The sequence below is a fragment of the Heterocephalus glaber genome, unplaced genomic scaffold (assembly GCF_053883595.1).
Source record: "Heterocephalus glaber isolate CG9 unplaced genomic scaffold, H.glaber_assembly_v1.0 deba00001613, whole genome shotgun sequence".
Lineage (NCBI taxonomy): Eukaryota > Metazoa > Chordata > Mammalia > Rodentia > Bathyergidae > Heterocephalus > Heterocephalus glaber.
The window spans coordinates 21,052,909-21,074,404 of NW_028258384.1; the positions used below are offsets into that span (position 1 = coordinate 21,052,909).

Below are 21,496 nucleotides of genomic sequence, written 5' to 3' on the forward strand. Positions count from 1 at the left end.
GGAAGTCTGGGTTTGCATCTTGTTCAGGTATCTTTTCATTTTTATTTTTTGTTGTTGATGCTTTTGGTTTAATTCCTGGGTTGATACTTATAGCAAGTATCTTTATTGCTAGTATTTAGAACCCTTAGGGAATGACTAATTCTCAGAGGTGTCTTCAGGTATAGCTGTTCTTTTGGTTGAGTCTATAATGATCCTTAGGCAATCTCAGTTTTGGTATTCCAGGAAGGACAACTGACTAGGAAAACCATGTTACTTTGGCCAAAGTGATACAATCAGCATCAAACACAGCTTAGAAAATGACAAACTGTGGTAACTATTTATCTGCCACCTTTAACATAATGAACTAGACTTGTGCTTATATATCAAACTCCAAAACCAACCAGGAAATATGTTTGCAGTAAATAATCCCCTCAATATAGCAAATTTACCCTCTGGGAAGAACACTTAGAAGGAGTGGGGGGGGGGGGTAGAGAAATAGAAGTAGAGGGAAAGGTTAGAAGTAAGTCTAGAGGACACAGGGAGATCATACAAACTTTGGGAAACTGGTGAAGACAGGAGGAAAAGAGAGAAGGAAGAAACAAAAACAAGAACAAAACAAACTAATAGCAACAGGAAAACTAGAAACCATATTCATGCTCCTATAGAAATAAGAACAATCAAGAAAACACAAAACAGAACAAAAACAGGAACAAGAAAGGAGAGAAATGCAGGAGAAGAAAAGAAAGAAAAAATGTCCCCTTCAAGAAGTCTCTTTGCTGTCGTCACTGGTACACAATGTGGGCAGCAGTGTATAGATCTGAGTTGATTAATCTCAGTGAGACAGCTGTAGTCCACTGAAATTCAGGCTGGTTTCTGGCTCTGATGGTGGACTTGAGCTCCCTGACCTCCTGCAGGTTTGAACTCTGCATAGTTCTACTGAAGGTTAGAGCTGCTCTTCCCCTGCAGCAAGTCTGGGTTCTGGTAGGAGGTGCTGACCACAACCACTCACCAACTGCTTTAGTTTGCTGTGTCTTTATTACAATGACTCTCTTCACTTTCCTTGTTGGCTTCAATTTTCAACAACAACCCTTGGAGAGGCACTCTTTCTGCTGCTCACCACTGTATCATCTTCCTGTGGTCAGAATGATGGCCTTTCTGAACTCCACTGCTTTCTGTTCCCAGGCACCTCTGCCACACGGGGTCTGGATCCCCAATCCCACCCAGTTGTGCTTGATTTCTCATGGGCTGTACTCTCTTTCATGTGGTGCAGAAATGAGTCTTTTCTAAGAATGTATAATCATAGGTCTTCCTTTAAATAATGAGTTTATGGTTTGAATTTACATTATCTATTTGATCTAGAAATCATTCCCCAAAGCTTACCCCAGGCAGCATGATCACAGGCTGGTGATTCTAGGAAAACCAAAGAAATCAAATGGAAAATGATTCTGGAGGACAAAAAAGTCAAACCAGAAGATAGAGAAATAGAGAGATCAGAGAATCCAGAAGGCAAGAAAAGAGAAAAATAAAAAAATTTAAAGTAAAGAAAGGAAAACCTCAGTGATTAGAAAACAAACCAAAATATCAACACTAAATACAAATACAGAGTCCAACAACAACCCAAAAAATCCATGTATACCTATTTCAGGAAAAGAAAAACTTGTATACATATTTTAAAGCTAAACTTATTGAGACATCATAAGATTAATACAAGTTAAGTTTGTCCTCTACAATTACAAGAGGTGCTCAAAGTGGTGGACATTAACTTACAGATATTTATTATTGTGGTGAACTGCTGCTTGGGTAACTGTCATCATTGAGATTGCTGCACATGCATCTTCAATTTCTTCTCTAAGGGCCGGCAGTGTAGTGGGTTTTCTGTGATATATGATGTCCTCTAGTGTCCCCCAGTTGAGGATAAGGCCATCTGTTGAAAAAACATTATACTAATTTTTTTTTACTAGAGTGTGTACACATTTCTTTGGTGGACTATAGTATATATGTAATCATAGAAATTTAATTGGATCAAGTCTGCCAATTATAAAACTGAAGTGATCACATTATGAGAAAAAAGATTCAACTAAATGTTGTTTTTTAGTGACACGCTAAAACTTTATAACAGAGAGGTTTAAAATAAAAGAATAAAAAAAAGATTTTTAGGCAAATACCAACAGCAAAAAAATGTCCTAATGCCATATGAGTATCAAACAAATAATAATTTAAGAGGAAAATAGGTAAGGGTTAAAGAAATGGAGGTACTACAAAATGATAAAAGTTTCAAGTTACCAAGAAGATAAAACTACAAACTCTAAACTTGCATGAACTTGTTAGCAAAGTTTCAAAATACATAAATAGAAAATCTAAAAAGTAAACAGATTGTCATCACAGTGGGAAATTTTTATGTCTCTTTGGTGATTGATCGATTAACCAAATAATATGTTCCCATATGATTGGAACAATAATTTTTCAATCAAATGCACATGTATAAAATTCTATACATGACAAGAAAATTGTATACTTGTTAAGACAAAATGTATATAAAACATCATTTAGCTCAGTGTAACAGCATATAGAACAAGGATAAAATCATAAAGAATAATTTTTAAAATGTCCATGGTAATAATAAAGCAAAAATCCAGACAGAAATAGCTTTAGGGTAGGAGCATAATTGACTTAGAGGATACAAGATTTTCAATTCTATTAGTATTATTTCATTAGTTAAAAAAAGATGTGAAGCAATATGGCAAACTGTTAGTATTTGTTAAAGATGGATAATGAGGGCATAAGTGTTCATTGCACTTTTTTCTATAGTTTTGTTTGAAATAGCTCATTGTTTTAAAAAAGATAAAGAAACTGAAGTCAAAAGGCAAAGACAAGCTGGAAACAATATTTGAAAAAAACTGAGAAAAAGTTAATATCTTTCAAATTGATGAGAAATAGAGAAATATTTCCATTAAAATGGGGCCAGAAGTATATGGCAAATACTATTAGTGAATATATTAGTGAGAATTCTCCAGAGAACAGAATTAATAAAATGTGTGTATGTATAAAAGGCAATTTACAGTATGGACATACCTCAAAGAACTAGGACTGGAAGTCCCAATTTACCCAGCTATTCCCCTGCTTTGTATCTTCCCCAAAGAATGAAAAGAATCATACCATAGTGGTATATGTGCACCCATGTTCATAGAAGCACAATTTGTGGTAGCTAAAAGTTGGAAACAACCCAATTTCCCATCAACTGGAGACTGGATAAAGAAAATGTTTGGGTTTTCTTTATAAAATGGAGTATTACTCAGCCATAAAGAATGAGAAATTAGAGACAGTTATAACTAAATGGATGCACATTGAGGCAATACTGTTAAGTGAAATAAATAGGACACACATGTGTAAATACCAAATAGTTTAGTGTGAGAAACTCAAAGTACAAATAAGGACTAAAAGGTATAATAGATAATGTGAAATAGGAAGAAAAGGTGCAAAGGGGAAGGAGAAGTGGGAGGGGTAGGGGAAAAGAAAGAAGGAAATAGAATTAATATGAGAAAATGAAAAAATGGAAACAAAGTCTTTGTAGATAAGGAGGGTTGGAGGTGTTGAAGGGAGGGCAGGGGAATGGGGAAAAAATAAGAACCAAGATGGATTATGTAAAGGTGCAAATTTCCAATGATGAATGTCATTATATTGTATACCTTAAATGTACCAATACAATTAATAAAAAAGAAAAAGAAAAAGCTATTTATGTTTTTAAAAATTGACTCATACAATTTTGGATGCTAGAAAGCCCAAAATCTACAGGATGGGCCAGCAGTCTGGAAGTCCAGAGAAGAGCTGATAACTGCTGCAGAATTTGGAGTGGAAGATTGCAGTGAGCAACTTTTAGGGATGAAGTCACATATCTCTCCAGTACATAGAGCAGTCTTGTTCATTATTTGCTATAAAAGTGCTGGATTTCCTACTTTTGGTACTCCTCAGAGAAAAACACAGACACTCTGTGTGTAAAGCATCTATCAGGGCCCAAATCATAGTTCCCTATGGGATTTGGGGCAAGGAGATCTAATGCAAACATGCTGGTACTTAAACTGCTTGCAGTACTATGAGTAATAAAATCCTTTACTTTGACCCAGAAGTATGTGCCTTCTGTCAGTATCCATGAAACCATGACAGTCAAATATAGTAGCTGTAAGTAGGGGAATACCAAATCCAAATCTCTTATAATAAGAGACATATGTAAATTGTAGTTTGCATTGACTTTTTAGTGACAAATCAAATAAATAAAATAAATCACATCAATTTCCATTGGCAGGAGCAACATTTCAATAAAATGATGCATCAATACCATTGACTATTATATCAATATTAAAAGGAAGTGTTCTATCAATATGCACTGATTTAGTTATATGTGTATACATATATTTGAATATATATTAGAATGAGTGTAGAAAAAGCTATGGGAGAATTTTGATTACATCAGGGATTGGGTTGGAACATTTATATATATTTATATAATATATATAAAACTATATATACATATGTAGTTATATATGGTTTATATCTAGGTATTCTTCAAGAACTTCATGTCCTCAAAGGCAGGGCTTTTGGAAGGCAATTCAACTATAACTGACTTGCTGTTAGGAGGTGGGGTGTGGATGGAAGGGGCAAATCAGTGGGGTCATGGCCTGGAAGGACACTGTGCCATGTTGTCCTACTTTGGAACCACTGGACTATGGACTGAAACCTCCACAAATCATGAGCCAAAATAAACCACAACTTCTTTAGTTTGTGAATGTCAGATATTTTTTCCTAGCAATATAGAAAGTAGGACATAGACATAGATTGATATAGTTTGGCATTTTATTTTTTTTAAAGAGGAGTAATTTTATTAAACAAGAGTGGTTTTAATGAATCAGGAAAAATTCCATAGGTACATAAAAATAAGGTGACTCCAAACCACAAGCATAAAATTAAGTCACCTTGTTTTCAATGAGGAAGTGGTATAAGCATCTTGGAGTATAAATCCTAAAATGAAAGCTATTCTCACATAGAATTCCCTACTCCAATGTACAAATTTTGCAGAAAAGTATCATCTGTCTGATTAATTATATTATCTATTCATTTTTATATTTTATTTTATTAGTACATGTGCCTAGTACATAATGTTTACATTGCTTATAGAAAGTTGGTACATGCAGATAATGCATCTTAATTCTTCTTTCATCTCACTTCCCTTCCCACACTTACCAATCCACTCATCTCTTTATCCCCTTGATTTTTAAATTTTTAAATTTTTTGTACACTTTTTCAGTATGCAATATTTATTTTTTAAATTAAGTTTATTGGTATATTTTAGATATACATAATGATCATATTCATCATAGGAAATTTGTACATATACATGACATATCTTAATTATTTTTTCCCATTCCCCTACCCTCCTTTCAACCCTTCTCCTTATTTACAAAAGCTCTGTTTACATTTTTCCTTCTTTTCTAATTTTATTTTATTTTCCTTTCCTTCCTTTCCACACCCCCCTTTTTAGTTCCCCTATCCATTTGAACATTTTCTTCCTATTTCTCAATATCAATTATGCATTTTGGTTCTCATTTACACTTTCAGTTTCTCAAACCAGAGAAACAATGTGGTATTTACACGTGTGTCTGATTTATTTCAATTGAGAGTATGGGCTCAAGGTGCATCCATTAGCTATAAATGTCTCAAGTTTATCTCTTTTATGACTGATGGTATTCCATTGTACAAAAAAACAGATTTTTTTATCAATTCATCAGTTGAGGGGAACTTGGGCTGTTTCTAAGATTTAGCTATTACAAACTGTGCTGCTATAAACATGAGTGTGCATATATTGCTGCGGTATGATGCTTTAAATTCTTTTGGGAAGATACAAAGGAGAATAGCTGGGTCAAATGGAACCTCTACTTTTAGTTTTCTGAGGAATATCCACACTGATTTCCTCAGTGGTTGCACCAGTCTACACTCCCATCAACATTAGAGAAGGGTTCCTTTTTCCCCACAGCCCTGACAACATTTGTTATTGGTTGATTTCTTAATAACAGCAATTCTATCCAGAGTAAGATGGAATCTCAGTGTTGTTTTTTAAAATTGATTTTATTGGCACATTTTAGGTATACAGTATATATCTTGGTTCTTATTTTTTCCTCATTCCCCTGCCCTCCATTCAACCCCATCCACTCCTCCCTATTTACCAAGACTTTCTTTCCATTTTTCCTTTTTTTATATTAATTCCATTGACTTCTTTCCTTTCCCCAACCCGTCCCACTTCCCCTTCCCCTTTTGAACTTTTCTTCCTATTTCACATTATCTATTAGACCTTTTGATTTTTATTTACACTTTCATGTTCTCACTCAGAGAAACTATTTGGTATTTACACATTTGTCCTGTTTGTTTCACTTGACTATCGCCTCAATGTGCATCCATTTAGCTATAAATATCTCTAATTTCTCATTCTTTATGGTTGAGTAGCACTCCATTTTGTTTTTAAAAAACACATTTTCTTTATCCAGTCTCCAATTTTAGTTTGCATCTGTCAAAGGACCAGTGATGTTGAACATTTCTTCATATATTTATATACTGTTTCTACTTCACCTGCGAAGTGTCTATTCATTTCAGATGCCCATTTTTAAATTGGATCTTTAAATTTGAGGGGTCTGATTTTCTTGAGTTCTTTATATAATCTACATAGTATTTTTTGTCTGAGGAGTAACTGTAAAATTTTTTCTCAGATTGTCTCTTCACTCTGTTGGTGGTTTCTCTTGCTGTGAAACAGCTTTTTAACAAGATGAGATCCCAGTTGTTGATTCTTTGTGATAGTTTCTCAGCAATTGGTTTTGTTCATAAAGTCTTTGCCTACAACAATGCTTTCAAGAATTCTACCTATTCTCTCTTCCGGCAGATTTGACATTTCTGTTTTAATGTTTAGATCTTTGATCCATTTCAATTTTAGTTTAGTGCATAGTGAAAGATATGGGTCTTGTTCTAATCTTTGGAAGGTGGAAACCCAGTTTTTCCAGCTCGATTTATTAAGAGGTTATCTTTCTTCCAGTGAAAGTGTTTGGATCATTTGTCAAAGATAAGGTAGCTGAGAGTGTTTGGAGTTGTTTCTGCATTTTCTAATATGTCCATTATCGGTTGGCAGTTTCCCTTGGAATGACCAGCGGCTGCCCAGAGAGGTGTTTCCCAGACCTAGAGACAGTCTGGAGATACCTTACAGTGCCTTGGGCTCACCAGGAGTTGGAGGAGCCACCTTCACTGTGAGTTGAGGACTGGTACAACCAACCTTAGGCTCAGCACCCATACTGTATATACCTTATAATGTGTGTGTGGAGGTGGATGTCAGGGAGAGCCTGATAGAACCCAGATCCCATCATTCCAGCAACCATGCCAGCATTTGAGAATGTCCTTTCTGTGCCTGGATTCTCCCATCTTTTGTGAGAGAAGCTGAGCCGGTCCCAGCACCCAGAAGGAAGCTCCCCCACCACCATCCCACACTCCTAAGGCAGAGAAGCTGAGCCATGCAGGTGCCAGAAGCACACACACCCCCCCCCCGTGGAAATGAGAAGACACATAATCAAGCCTCAAAAACAGACTTCTAGATAACCTACAGCAACCCCAAAGGGAAAAGAGATGGAACAATCTGATACTCAACCACCTGGACTCTCTGAACTGGCAACAAAAGAGGATCTGGGAAAAATGAAATCAGAAATAATTACTCAAATAACAGCAAAGATTCTGCTCATGGTGCATGACATGATTAATAAATCTAGAGAGGACACAGATAAAAAAAATAGAGGATCTGAGGAACATGATGGAATCCCAACATAGGAAACAAATGGAATCCATAAAACAGATGCAAACAGATTTCCAGGAGATTAAAAACTCCATCGAAAGTCTGCACAGCAGAATGAACCAATGTGAGGATAGAATTTCAGATATAGAAAATAAGATTGCAATTAGTGACTAGAAAAAGAAAAATTGCTTTAAAATTGTAAGGGACCATGAGGAATCAATCCAGCAGCTGCTAGGCGATGCAAAGAAGAATAACATAAGACTGATTGGAGTCAATGAAGAAAGAGGAGAGAGTGCAGATGACATAAAAAAACTCTTCACAGAAGTGATGGCAGAAAACTTCCCAAGGAGGGGAAAAGAACTTGACATACAGATAAGTGAAGCATATAGGACTCCAGCTAGCCTTGATCAAAAAAAATCTACACATAGGCATATAATAGTTAGGATTCCAGAAATCCAACAGAAGAACAAAATTCTACAAGCAGTGAGAGAAAAGAAATAAATCACATACAAAGGAAAGCCCATCAGAATCACAGTAGGCTTCTCAATGCAAACTCTCAAGGCAAGAAGAGTTTGGAGTGATGTATTTCAAGCCCTAAAGGAAAACAGCCTCCAACCCAGATTGATGTACCCTACAAAACTATCTTTCAAAATTGATGGAGAAGTAAGATACTTTCATGATAAAGAGCACCTCAGGAACTTCATGAATACCAAAACAGCACTCCAAAAGATTTTAGACAATACCCTAGGAAAAGACAATGAGGATCACAACCCCAGGAAGCCCAGCAGAATGAATCCATTGGGTGTGACAAATTAAATGCAAAGGGGAAGAATCCAACCAAAAGAAAAAGTCATGACAAGGCTTTTAAAACTTTAAACTTCATCTCCCTAATGAGTATATAATTCAATCTTGTTATTGTACTGATTAGTATTTTTCTGATTCTAGAGTTGCACACATTTCCTTGTGCTATATTGGCTATTTATCATCTTCTTATGTCTACTTTTTAATTGAGTTGTCTATTAATGAGCTGTAAGAGTTTTTATATATTCTGGTCATAGGTTATATGCACTGTAAATATGGTCTGTTTAAGGACTACTTTTTATTTTAATGATGTCATTTAAAGTTCTAAATTTTGATGGAATCTCATTTATCAATTTTTTTCTTTTATACATCATGTTTTTTGTATCCTAGGTAGTTCTTGCCTACCCTAAATTCATAAACATTTTCCTTTATAATTTCTTCTTAAAGTTTTATATTTTTAGGCTTTCATATTTAGGTTCATAGATCCCTTCAAGTTATTTTCATGTATGGAAAAAAAGGGTTGAGGTTAATTTTTTATATACGGATACCAGGTGTTCTATTGCCGTTTTCTGAAAACACTATCTCTTTCTCAGCTCTTGATTTGAGTTTATATTCTATAAAATGCTAATGTTAAATAATCTTTCAAAACTCAGTGGACCATATATGTGTGGTTCTATTTCTAGATTCTCTGTTTACACCAACACTGCCTTGATTACTGTAGCTTTAGAAGAAGTCTTAAAATTAGGTACTAACATCTTCCAACACTGTTTTTTGTCTTTTTTTTAACTTTCTAGGTCCTTTGTACTCCTACATAACTTTTTTCTTATATATTAATTGGTACATTTTAGGTATACAATACATTTACATTTATCATTGGGTGTTTGTACCTGAACATGATGTATCTTAGTTCTTATTTTTTTCCCCATTACTTATGCACCCTTCACCCCCACTACCCTTCCCTATTTACATAGACTTTGTTTCCATTTTTGTTTTCTTTCTCATAATTTTTCCTTTCCTTTCTTCCCTTTCCCCTTTCCCTCCTGCCACCCCTCCACCTTTGGACCTTTTCCCATTTCAAATTATCAATTTTTCATTTTAATCATTTTCATCCTTATTTGCACTTTCAGTTTCTCACACTAGAGATACTATTTGGTATTTACACATGTGTGTCCTATTTATTTCACTTAAGAGTAGGGCCTCAATATGCATCCATTTAGCTATAAATGACTCTAGCTTCTCATTCTTTATGGCTGAGTAGTACTCCATTTTATAAAAAAAACCCACATCTTCTTTATTCAGTTTCCAGTTGATGGGCACTTGAGCTGTTTCCAAACCTTAGCTATTAGAAACTGTGCTGCTACAAACATAGTTGCACATATATTGATGTGGTATGATTCTTTTAATTCTTTGGGGAAGATACCCAATAGGGGTATAGCTGAGTCAAATGGGACCTCTAGTCCTAGTTCTTTGAGGCATCTCCATACTGATTTTCACAGTGGTTGCACCAGTCTACACTCCCACCAGCAGTGGAGCTGGGTTCCTTTCTCTCCACACTCCGCCAGCATTTGTTATTGGTTGATTTCTTGATAGCAGCCATTCTTTGTGGGGTGAGGTGGAATCTCAGTGTTGTTTTCATCTGCATCTCCCTACCTAACTTTTAAATTTCAATATCCAATTCTTCATTTACAGCAAGTATACACAGACCTGAATTTTTTATATACCTTGTGTTTTCTAGTCCTGCTAAATTCAATTACAAGTTCTAGGGGCTCCTAGAGATTTCTTAGTATTTTCTCTGTAGATGATCATTTCATCTACATATAAAGATTTTGCTTCTACTTTGCCAATCCTATCCTAATTGTGTCATTTTATTGCCAGACTATTTTGGTTGGGCCTAGGTTTCAAAGTTTAATGGACAGATAAAGATTAAGCATATCTGCCCTTGTTCCCCACCTTAAGGAGAAAGCATTGTATCTTCTCCATTCATATAAGGCGTTCTCACTGGAAGTATGGAGTACATGTCTTTAATCTGTTGAGAAGTTTCTGTTCTACTTCTAGTCTCCTAATAGCTTTTACCATGAACAGCTGTAGAATTTAATCCAATACTTTTTCTCCAACTAGTGACAGGATTATATGGCTTTTTCCTTTCCTCTGTTAAAATGATGACTTTTGGGGGTGGATCTTCCAATGCTGAACCAAGACTGCCATCCCTATAACAAAACCACTTTCTACATACTGCTAGATCTGACTTCTAAGAGTTTGTTTTTTAACAAATTTCTAGCTATGTTCATACATTTTTTTTCTATTATCTTTATCCAGTTTTGGGATTAGCAAAATGTTGAGTTCCTAAAATGAGGGGAGAAGTGTTCCTTCTTTTTTCTGCTCTAATTGTTTGATATAATTTATCAGTTAAAATGTATATGAGCCTGCTGTTGTCATATAGGTAGGTTTTCAAGCTAGGAATATACTTTCTTTAGTAGGTGCTATTCAAATTTTATATTTCCTCCAGAGTTAGTTTCATTAATTTGTCTTCCAAGGTACTTCTAAGAAGTTGTCAAATTTATTTCAAAAAAGATTTTTGTAATATGCTTTCCATATCCTTTTAAAATCTGTGGTAATGTCTCCTAGATCTTGATATTGTAATTTTAAAAATGTATAATTGATATTGTGTAGTAGGAAGAAAAGGTCTAAAGGAGTAGGGGAAGTGGGAGGGGTAGGGGAAAGGAAAGAAGGGAAAAGAAAAAATATGAGAAAAGGAAAAAATGGAAACAAGGTCTTTGCAAATAGCGAAGGGTGGAGGTGGTGAAGGGAGGGCAGGGGAATTGGGAAAAAAAATAAGAACCAAGATACTCATGTAATGGTACAAGATCCCAATGATGAATGTAACTGTATTTTATACTTAAAATGTACCAATAAACTTAATGGGAAAAAACATAATAATAATATGTCCATTATCCTCAGGTCTGTTTTTTGTGGGGTTTTGGGAGAGGGGTTTGGTGGTTTTTGCCAATGCCAGACTGTTTTTTATCACATTAGCTTTGTAGTATAGTTTAAAGTCAGGGATTTCCATGACCCCTGCCTTTCCTTTGTTGCCTAGAATTGTCTTTCCTATTATTGGTCTGTTCTGGCTCCAGATGAATTTTAGGATTGTTTTCTCTAATTCTATGATATATGCTGTTAGAATTTTGATCAAGAGTGTCTTAAATTTATATAATAGTTTTGGAAGTATGGTCACTTTCACTGTATTGGATCTTCCTACCCAAGAACAAGGGATGTCTTTCCATTTTCTAATATCCTCTTTGATCTCTTTTTTCAGAGCATTGTGGTTTTCAATGTAGAGATCTTTTACTTCCTTTATTAAATTGATTTGTAAGTATTTCCTTTTTTAGATGATATTCTGAATGGTGTTGTTTCCCTAATTACTCTCTCAGTGTGTTTGTTATTCAGGTACAGGAAGGCTATTGATTTTTGAGTCTTGACTTTATATTCATCTATGTTACTGAATTTGGTTATTTAGTCTAGCAGTGTTTTGCTGGGCTTTTGGGGGTCATCGGTGTAGAGTATCATGACATCCACAAATAATGAAACTTTAACTTCTTCCTTTTTTATCCTTGCTCCTTTTGTTTCTTTCTTCTGTCTAATTGCTCTGCCTAATGTTTGCACAACTATATTGAATAGAAATTGTGATAGTGGGCACCCTTTACTTGTTCCTGATTTTGGAGGGAAAGCTTTCAGTTTTTGTCCATTTAGTATGATGTTGGCTGTTGATTTGTCATAGATGGCTTTTATTAGATTGAGATAAAAGACTACTCCAATTTTCTGTAGGTTTTTTTTTATCATGAATTGGTGTTGGACCTTGTCAAATGCTTTTTCTGTATCTATTGAGATGATCATATGGTTTTTGCCCTTGGTTTTGTTAATATGGTGTATTGTATTTCTTGATTTTCATATGTTGAATCATCCCTGCATCCCTGGGATGAATCGTATTTGGTCAGGATGTGTAATCTTCTTGATGATTTGTTGCATTCTGTTTGCCAGTATCTTATTAGGATTTTTGTGTCCATATTCATTAGGGAAATAGGTCTGTTGTGGTTTCTTTTCATTGGATCCTTCTCTGGCTTCTGTATCAGTACAATACTTGCTTCCAAGAATGAATTTGGGAGTATTGCTTACCTTTCAAGTTCATTAAAGATTTTGAGAAGTAGTGGCATTAGCTCTTCTCTAAATTTCTTGTAGAATTCAGCAGTGAATCAGTCAGGGCCTCATTTTTTTTTGTTGCTGTTGTTGCTGGTAGGTTTTTAATTACATCTTCAATTTCATTGACTGACATTGGTTTAATTAGAATTTTTATATCTTTTTCATTAAGCTTTAGTGATTCATATGCATCTAGGAGTCTCTCGATTCCTTCTGTGTTTTCCATCTTATTAGAATACAGGTTTTCTAAGTGGATATTGATGATCTTCTGGATTTCTGAAGGATACATCGTGATTTTACTATTTTCATTCCTAATTGCATGGATTTGAGTCTTTTCTTTCCCTTTTTGATAAGGTTGGCTAGGGATTTGTCAATTTTATTTAATCTTTCAAAGAACAAATTCTTTGATTCATTGATTCTTTGTATCATTTTCTTAGTCTCCATTGCATTGATACCTGCTCTGATCTTTATAATTTCCTCCCTTGTATGAGTTTTGGGTTTGTCTTGCTCTCCTTTTTCTAGAAACTTGAGGTTCAGCATTAGGTTGTTTATTTGAGCTCATTCTGTTTTCCTGATGTAGGTTTTCACCTCTATAAATTTCCCTTGTAGGAAAATTTTTATTGTGTCCTCAAAATTCTGGTATTTTGTATTGGCATTATCATTTAACTGTAAAAACTGTCTAATTTCTTCTTTAATTTCCTCTGTGACCCATTGCTTATTCATGAGAGTGTTATTTTTCATGTATTTATGGAGTTCTTGTGGATTTCTTTACTATTGATTTCCAATTTCACTGCACTATGATCTGATAATGTGCATGGGATAATCTCAGTTCCTTTGCATTTACTTATGCATGTTCTATGAGCTAGTACTGGTCTATTTTGGAAAACATCCTGTGTGCAGCTGAGAAGAATGTGTATTCTGATGTTGTGGGGTGGAACACTCTGTAGATATCTGCTAAGTACATTTGTTCAAAAATTTGGTTTAGTTCTAATATTTCATTGTTGATTTTTTGTCTAGTTGATCTATCTGTAACAGTGATGGATTGAGTTTTCCCATTAAAACTGTATTAGTGCTTATTTGATTTTTGATGTCTATTAATATTTGTTTTATATAATTTGGTGAACTAGTATTTGGTGCATATAAATTTATGATTATTATCTCTTCCTTTTGGATTGGTTCCTTTACAAGAATGTAGTGACCTTCTTTGTCTAATTAGTTGTGGTTGGAAATCTACTTTATCTGCAAATAGGACAGCAAACCCTGACTTTTTCTGGATTCCCAACACATGGAGTATTGTTTTTCATCCTTTGACTTTCAGTCTATGATTTTTTTAAATTAAATGTGTTTCTTGTATGCAGCATATTGTTGGATCTTTCTTCTTGATCCATTCTGCAGTTTGTTTCTTTTGATTGGTGAATCAAAACCATCAACATTCATGGTTATAACTGGTATGTATTGACTTATCCTTGTCATGTTATTTTTGTGCCGTTGGCTCCCTTTTTCCCTTCTCTATTTAATTTCTTGCCTTCATTTCTTGTGGATTCTTTCTGATGAGGTTCATGGAGTTCTAATCCTCATTATTTCTTTCTAGAATATCCTTCAGAATATTTTAGAGTGCTGGTTTGATGTTCATGAATTCCCTCAGGTGTTCTTTGCCATGGAAGTATCTTACTTGTCCAAGACAGCTACCTGCTGATTGCTGTCTTCTGGGAGATGTTCAAACCTCAATAACTCATCAACCCCTGTGGTCCACGGTTTCCTCTGCTCTGCTCCACTGGTGTGTTTCTCTTAAAGGCTTCTGTGGTCACCAGTATGATTGGTCTGCAGTTTTGATCTCCTGTGTGTGTATAGCCAGTTTTCCTAACACAATTTATTAAAGAAGCTTTTTTTTTCTGCACAGCAAGAGAAACCACCAGCAGTGTGAAGAGATAACCCACAATGTGGGAAAAAATCTTCACCTGCTCTTCCTCAGAAAAAGGTCTACTATCTAGAAGCTATAAAGAACATAAAAAAATCAGACCTCCCAAATATAAAGACCCAATCCAAAAATGGGCATCTGAAATGAACAGACATTTCTCACACCAAGAAGTAGACATGGCAAATAAACATATGAATAAATGTTCAACATCACTGCTCATGCGAGAGATGCAAATGAAAAAAATGCTGAGATATCACTTCACTCCAGAAAGAATGGCTGCTATCATGAAATCAACCAATAACAAATTCTGGCAGGGCTGTGGGGAAAGAGGAACCCTGCTCCACTGCTGGTGGGAGTATAGGCTGGTGCAACCACTGTGGAAATCAGTATGGAGATACTTCAAAGAACTAGGACTGGAAGTCCCATTTGACCCCGCTATTCCACTGTTGGGTATCTTACTCAAAGAATTAAAAAGAATCATACCACAGTGATATATGTGCACTCATGTTCATAGCAGCACAGTTTGTAATAGCTAAAGCTTGGAAACAACCCAAATGCCCATCAACTGGAGACTGGATAAAGAGAATGTTTTTTTTTATAAAATGGAGTACTACTCAGCCATCAAAAATGAGAAATTAGAGACATTTATAACTAAATGGATGCACATGGAAATGATACTTTTAAGTGAAATAAATAGGACACACATGTATAAATACCGAATAGTTTCCCTAGTGTGAGAAACTGAAAGTGTAAATAAGGACTAAAAGGTATAGTAGATAATGTGAAATAGGAAGAAAAGGGGCAAAGGGGAAGTAGGAGGGCTAGGGGAAAGGAAAGAAGGGAATGGAATTAATATGAGAAAATGAAAAAATGGAAACAAAGTCTTTGTAGATAGGGAGGGCCAGGGAAGGGAGAAAAATAAGAACCAGGAGAGATTATATAAAGATTCAAATTTCCAATGATGAATGTCATTATATGGTATACCTAAAATGTACCAATAAAATAAAAGTAAAGAAACAGAGGCTTACTTTCCTCCAGTGTGCATTTTTGGCCCCTTTGTCAAAAAGCAAATAGTTGAATGTATGTGAGTTATTTTTCTGCATCCTCTACACTGTGCCACTGATCCTCATATCTGTTTTTGTGCTATTACCATGCTGTTTTTATCACAGTATCTTTGTCATATAACTTCAGATCTGGGATTGTGATGCTTCCTGCTTTGCTCTTTTTACCCAGGATTGCTTTTGATATTCTGGGTCTCTTCTGGTTCCATATTAATTTGGGGATTAATCTCATTCCATCTGTGAATAATACTGCTAAAATTTTAATTAGGATTATGTTAAATCTGTATGTTGATTATGGAGGTATGACCATTTTGACTATATTGATTCTGTCTATCAGAACATGGGCTAGCTCTCCATTTTCTGATGTGTTCTCCTATTTCCTTTTTCAGAGTACTGTAAATTTTGTTGTGTATGTCTTTCAATTCCTTAGATTAATTTCTAAGTATTCAATTTTTCTTGGTGTTATTGTAACTGGTATTGTTTTCCTAAGCTTTTTTGTTAGTGGGCTCTTTATTCAGGTACGGGAATGCTATTGATTTGGGGTGTTAATTTTCTATCCTGCTTGATTACTCAATTTAGTTGTTAATCTGAGTCTTTTGGTAGAGTATTTTGGGTCTTATAAGTAAAGGATCATGTCATCTGCAAATAATGATACTTTTCCTATACAGATTGATTTTATTTCTTTCCCTCCATTGATTCCTCTGGTCAATGTTTCAAAGATTACATGGAACAGGAGTGGTGATAATCACCATCTTTGATTTGTTCTTAATGTTAGAGGGAAAGCGTTCAATTTTTCCATATTGAATATGATGTTGGTAGTAGTTTCTCATAAATAGCTTTTACCAGATTGAGATATGGTCCTGCAGTATTTATTTTCTTCAGTATTTTTACCCAGAAAAGATGTTCAATTTTTTTGAAAAGCTTTTTCTGCATCTATTGAGATGATCATATGATTTTTGTCATTACTTCTATTTATGTGATGTATGACACATTTATTTTCATATATTGGACTTTCATTGCATCCCTGGGATGAACTATACTTGATTATAATATATGATCTTTTTAATGATTTGTTGCATTCTATTTGCCAGTATCTTGTTGAGGATTTTTGGATCTGTATTCATTAAAGAAACTGCTATATAATTCTCTTTTATGCTTGGTTCCTTGTCAGAGTAATTGTAGCTCCGAAGAATGACTTTGGGAGTATTTCTTCCCTTTCAATTTAATTAAAAACTTGAGGAATATTGGTGGTAAAACTTCCCTGGAGTTTTTGTAGAATTCAGCAGTGAAACTTTCTGGATCTGGGCTTTCTTATTTGGTAGATTACTGCTTCTATTTCATTGCCAGTTATTGGATTATTCAAGGTTTTTAAATTTTCTTTGGTCAAATCTGGTAATTTACATATATATATATGAATCTATTCATTTCTACTGAAAAATTTATTGGTGTGCAGGTTTGTGAAATAGTTATTAATGATGTTTATTTCAGCAGTGTCCATTATCATTTCATGTTTTTCATTTCTGACTACATTGATTTGGCTCTTTTCTTTCCTTTGTTTGGACAGATTGGATAAGAGTTTGTCTATATTATTTATATTTTTGAAGAGTCAAATTTTCATTTCATTAATTCTTTGTATTTTTGTGGTCTTGATTTTATTGATTTGTGCTTGATCTTTATAATTTCCTTCCTTGTACTAGCTTTGGGTTTGAATTGTGTTTGTTTTTCTAGGACCTTGAAGTGCATCATTAGTTACTTATTTGGGCTCATTCTGTTATTGAGTTATGGATTTTCACAGATATAAAATTTCTCTCTTATAACTGCTTTCTTTGTGTCCTATAAGTTTTGGTATGCTGTACAGGCATTATCATTTAGTTCTAGAATCTTCTTTAATTTTTTCTGTAAAACATTGTTTAGTTTAAAGTTTATTATTTACTTTTCATATATTTGCATAAGTTCTGTTTTCTTTTTGATTGGTTTTTAACTTCACTGCACTATGGTCTAATAATATGCATGGTACACTTTAAATCTTAAGGCTAATTTCATGGCTCCTATTTTGGTGCCATGTACTGCTTAAAAAATGTATAATCTGGTGTTGATGGGTGGAACATTGTACACATCTATTAAGTCCGTTTGTTCAAAGTTTTGTTCTACTCTGATATTTCTTTGTTGATTTTTTGTCTAGTTTATCTGTCTATTTGTGTTAGTGGGATTTTGAGGTATCCCATTATAATTGTGTTTATGTTTATATGATCTTTTATGTCCATTAGTACTTATTTATGAAGTTGGTTGCACTGTTATTCAGTTGATACAAGTTAATAATTATTACCTCTTTCTGTTGGATTGGTCCCTTGACCAACACATAGTGACCTTCATCACCTCTTTGGATGAATTTTGGCTTGAAGTCAACTTTGTCAGACTGTTAGATACCTTCATCTGTTTCTTTTAGGTTCCTGGTGCAAGGAACATTCCCTCCTTTGATTTTTTAGACTGTGAGTTTATCTTTGTGTTAAATGTGTTTTGTGTTTACAGCATACCACTAGATTTTGTTTCTTGATCCATTCTGCCAGTCTGTATCTTTTGCCTGAGAATTGAGACCATTCACATTGAGTGTTTTTACTGATAGGTATTGACTTATTCCTGTCATTACTTTATTTTCTTGTTGTTCTGATTCCCTATTTTTCTCTTCTACTTAATGGTTCCTCCTACATGGTGTATTCATTCTATTAGAGCTTTTGTCATTGTTCACTTCATTGTTTCTAGCATATCCTTGAGAAATTTTTAGAGTGCTGGTTTGGTGGTCATGAATTTCTTTAGGTGCTCTTTATCACGAAAGTATCTTATCTCTCAATATTGGCAAATAGAATGCAGAAGATCATCAAGAAGATCATACACCCTGACCAGGTGGGATTCATCCCAGGAATGCAGGGATGGTTCAACATACGCAAATCAATCAATGTAATACACTATATCAATAGAGCCAAGGAAAAAAACCATATAATCATCTCAATAGATGCAGAAAAAGCATTTGACAAAATCCAACACACATTTATGAGAAGAACCCTACAAAAAATTGGAATAGATGATCTGTACCTCAATCTGATGAAAGCCATCTATGAAAAACCAACAGCCAATATCATGCTAAATGGCCAAAAACTGAAATCCTTCACACTAAAATCAGGAACAAGACAAGGATATCCATTATCACCACTCCTGTCCAATATAGTTTTGGAAACATTAGCCATGCAATTAGACAAGAGAAAGAAATAAAAGGAATAAAGATAGGAAATGAAGAAGTCAAATTGTCATTATTTGCAGATGACATGATACTCCTTATAGAAGACCCCAAGAACATCAGAAGTCTCTAGACTTAATAACCAAACTCAGTAAAGTAGCTGGATACATGGTCAACACACAAAAATCAATAGCTTTCCTCTACACCAATGACAGACTCACTGAGAGAGAAATAGGGCAAACAATTTCTTTCACAATAGCATCCAAAAAACTGAAATACCTAGGAATCAAAGTAACAAAAGAAACCAAAGACCTCTTCTCTGAAAACTATAGCACTCTGAATTTTGAAAGATTGTTTTTCAGGATATGTCAGCCTAGGTTGGTTATTGTTTTCTTTTAGGGCTTGAAACAATTTACTCCAAGTAGTCCTGACCTTTAAGCTTTCTGTTGAGAAGTCTGATATAATTCTAATGGGTTTCCTTTATAAGTTATTCATTGCTTTTTTCTAACTGTTTTAAGATTTTGTTCTTTAGTTGTATTTTAATTACAATGCATTGTGGAGATGTGCTATCCTGATTGTGGCTACTTAGAGTTCTATATGGCACATTTATCTGTCTGTTAGGGTTTTTTTGTCTTATTTGGAAAGTTTTTGGCTATTGTTTCAGTAAACAGGTTTTTAATGCCATTTGTGCTATCTTCCAATTTTTTCTAATTCCAATTAATCTTAGATTAGCCTTCTTGCACTAAGAACTGATGAATTCATTTTTCATATTTTCTTGTTGTTTTTAAGATGTTTCTCATTAATTGACACCAAAAACATCTCTGTCTTCTAGTTCTAATACTCTCCCCTCACACTGGTCACTTCTGTTGCCCATACTTTCAATACAATTTATTACTTTTTTGGTACCGAGGATTGAACTTGGGTCCTTGTGCTTGCAAGGCAGACAGCAGAACCACTGACCTAAATTCCCGACCCATCAATTTTTAATCTCTTGAATTTCTACTTAGAGCTCTTTTATGGATTCTAATTCTTTTATTCAATGGTCATGAATGTTTTGCATCATTTCATTTAGTTTTTCTATATTTCTAATAATGTCTTCTTTAGACTCGGTAATTAATTTTTTTAATTGGTCCAATATCTTATTCCTTACAGACTATCTTCTGCGGGCCTCTCAAATGACTTATTGAACTTATTGTAATTACTTATTGTAATCACCCTTGGTACCATTTTGAATAATTCTGATGTGAGGCTTTTGGTTTCTTTCCCTTTGATGTCTCATGGATCAGCTTTCAGAGAGGTAGGAGTTTTTGGAGGCATTTTGTTGGCTTGTCTTCACAGGTTTCTATTTTTGCTTGTTTGTTTTGTGTTGAGGCTTGTGTATTTATTGTAGTGGAAAGTTTTGTTTCTAGTATGAGTATGGAGAACTCTTTAGTTAATATCTACTTTTCACTGGTGTCCTCTAGTTGTGGCTAACTCATGGCCTTTGCCTCTTTCAGAGGATCCAACAACTTCCACTTACTAGAGATGGGAGATTGCTGCATGTTTGGCCCAGTACCTAATTCTCCCAGAATGGACCACCTTATTGTTAATGACCCCAGGGGAATCTAGATGTTGGCATGTCAAGAAAACCAATTAATAGCAACAGCCATGTCACTTTGGTTATTGTAATAAAATCAGCATCAATTATGGTATTAATTCCAAACTGAATATTGACAAACCCTAAGGACCAATAAAGTACCACCCTTGTTTGTAGAAAAAAAGATCTATAATTATGGTATGAACACTAAGACAAATCAAATATAGACCTACTGTTGTCCTATAGTACATACCTCCTAGATGGAACTTTATCTCTACTAACCATAGCACATTCAACAGCAATAGCATAAAGTTAACTGTTAATCTAGAGATTCATAAATCTTAGTAATCAGACTAGTAAAGGTAGAGTGGTGGGGAACTAGAGATGAAAAAAGGGAAATTTGAAAAGCTAATCAATGGGATATGAGGAGGAGAGAAAATAAGAGGGGTTCCTCTTTTTTCCATTGTTTATTGGTACATTTTAGGTATACAATACAGTTACACTCATCATTGGGATCTTGTACTTTTGCATGAGTATCTTGGTTCTTATTTTTTTCCCCTTCCCCTGCCCACCCTTCACCCCCTCCACCCTTCCCTATTTGCAAAGACTTTATTTCTATTTTTTTGCTTTTCTCACATTTTTTCTTTTCCCTTCTTTCCTTTCCCCTACCCCTCCCAATTCCTCTGCTCCTTTAGATCTTTTCTTCCTATTACACAATATCATTTATACATTTTTAAAATTACAATATCAAGATCTAGAAGACATTACCACAGATTTTACAGAATTTAAAAGGATATAGAAAGCATACTACAAAAATCTTTTTTGAAATAAATTTGACAACTTCTAAGAAGTACCTTGGAAGACACATTAATGAAACTGACTCTGGAGGAAATATAAAATTTGAATAGCACCTATTAAAGAA

The 21,496-nt window shown here is 34.6% G+C and overlaps 1 long non-coding RNA gene across 2 annotated transcripts in view; it reads right to left on the reverse strand.

Annotated features, from left to right (window-relative positions):
• LOC147822513 (uncharacterized) overlaps positions 1-21,496 on the reverse strand; it is a 177,353-nt gene that overhangs the window by 22,140 nt on the left and 133,717 nt on the right. For both annotated transcript variants that reach the window (XR_015445588.1, XR_015445587.1), the window contains exon 3: positions 1,747-1,903. This is a non-coding gene — a long non-coding RNA (uncharacterized LOC147822513). The remainder of the gene's footprint in view (positions 1-1,746; positions 1,904-21,496) is intronic.